Source organism: Sardina pilchardus, chromosome 11 (genome assembly GCF_963854185.1).
Source record: "Sardina pilchardus chromosome 11, fSarPil1.1, whole genome shotgun sequence".
Taxonomy (NCBI): Eukaryota; Metazoa; Chordata; class Actinopteri; order Clupeiformes; family Clupeidae; genus Sardina; species Sardina pilchardus.
In genome coordinates this window covers 13,584,788-13,587,051 of record NC_085004.1, presented here as the reverse complement: position 1 = coordinate 13,587,051, position 2,264 = coordinate 13,584,788, and positions in this window count along the sequence as shown.

Below are 2,264 nucleotides of genomic sequence, written 5' to 3'. Positions count from 1 at the left end.
CAAGGTACTGTATGAATTGAGGCCTTCTGAGAGAACAAACCTTCAAAACAATGCTAAGCTCCAGCATTTTAGTAGCCTGGCATAGCCCTCCATAAGCTCCCGCTCAATTTTCATTTCCCTTCACGATGTTAGTATGAGGGTTTGGTATGACCAGGCTAGCATTTTAGTGACATCCTTGAATAAGTGAACAAACCCTCAAAACAATGGCAAGCTCCAGCACAATGCTAAGCTCCAGCAGGACATCCTTGAATAAGTGTCAATCGGTGTCTGGCCTCAGCTTCTGGGTGATCTTCACAGAAGCAGAATACTAGCAGTTCTATCATGATTAGCCAATCAACAGCTCATGTCTAAAGGCAGTAGGCCTATGTGAACAACTGCAGAGAAGAGACTTACATACCATGAATTTATCTTATTGCCATGTATCTGGTCATGAAGGAATTCACGCTTGACTGGTTTGGAAGGAAGAGGAAGATTTTTTCCAAAGAAGGTATGAAAAAGGCTCACCAGATTGGCTTAGAAAGCAGATGGTGCTTGGGAGGGTTTTGGAGCTTGGCATCCTCAAGTCTAATGCAGTTTTGTTGAGGGAGGGGTGCGTCAATGATTTAATGAAGTCCTCTCCCCACCTCCTCAGGAGGGACGCTTTAATCTGGGGCCATCACTTCACCGCTTCGCTCCCTGACAGTCACAGGAAATGCAATCAGCATTACTGGGTGCCCTTGAGAGTGTTCATTGAGCATAAACACATGAACTAAAATGTTTTTTTCCCCTCTGTTTCTGTGGACTAACCATTGGGGGTTCTGTGTTTCTCGCCATGGGAAACTGAATATAAAGCATTCACAGAGCTTTGGACCTCCACAGTATTGATGAATCACACACTTACAATGCTTACAAAAAAAACATTATAGACCCTGATGAAAAAAGCGGGAATAGGAGGAGAAGTCAGGGATGTACTTCCTGACTTAATCCACTACAATAGGCTGCTGTTACCGCAGTGGCAGAGCTGATTACTCAAAACCAGACTCCTTTACATAATGTATGTAAAGCAACTGTTTCTCAGCCTAAAGATTATGCTCAAATCTGACAAAAACAACACACTGTAACTGGATTCAGCCATGCTTGCAAATGCTAACGTTTATTTTGTGGATTAAATTACTTATAGACCACTGGGGAATGAGAGGTTACAAACACAGACGCCGTTTCCCAGAGACCCTGCCAGCGCTGCGCAGCGCGGCTGCTATCGGAGCTCTCCTGATCTGCTCAGGGGGCATGAAAAACAGCGTAATGGCTGCTCTTTAAGCCCCACGGGTGAAAGACATGGTGAAGGCACATGCAGGCTGGCACGTGTTGCTCCTGGGGTCTCTCAGCACGGTTCAGTTCATTTGCAATCCCACTGACCTAGATGACGTGTGAAAACAAACAATTAGTTCAAGCCGTATAATTCATTGAAGAGTATTTGTTTTTAAGCGTTCTATCTGGCTGTTGATACTCTTGAGAGCTCTGAATCACATTGTAAGTGTGATTGTAGAAAAGTGGATCTGGGTGATCTACTGTAGGGTGGATGCCTGGTCAATGTTGTATGATTCTACTGTCTTTGTAGATGTGTAGATTTGTTATTATAGCAATATTTAATTACCGTATACACTTATTTCTGAATTTCCTGTTTTTTTGTTAGCCATGGCTTCAGTTCAGTTTTCCCCCTTTAAAACATATTCTGTGACTGTAATACGACCAAAACACCTTTTTCACAAATATTTGACCTGAATGAAAAACCAGGCTAATTTATCACCTAGATCCCTAAATGAAGAGATATTGGCAAAAAGCAAGTTTGTTTTCTTGAGAGGAAAATTATCCTACGAGTGATTACACAATAATTACAGTGTATCTACATAGGCTTGTATGATGAATGTTGTAGTGATTTGCAGAATAAATTATACTGAACAAGCTAGTCACTAATTAGATGCATTTCTAATGAGTCATTTTTGTTTACTGTTGTGCATTGTTTGTAAGCGTGAAGATTTCAAAAGCTGGCAATTAAGTTACCTTGTTCAAATTACCTGTAATGCAGGTCTTAAAGATAACCAGATGCTAATCTTACCTGATGGTATACTACAGTAATATGAGAAATGATATGGGAAATAAAAATGCTACAGGTTATTTTCATGTCCAAAATTATTATTGCTTAAAAGTGTATTATAAGTGATATCTTGATCTTATCCTATAGTTTTCAGCATGCTAGATTGTTTTCACACAGATTGTTTTTTATG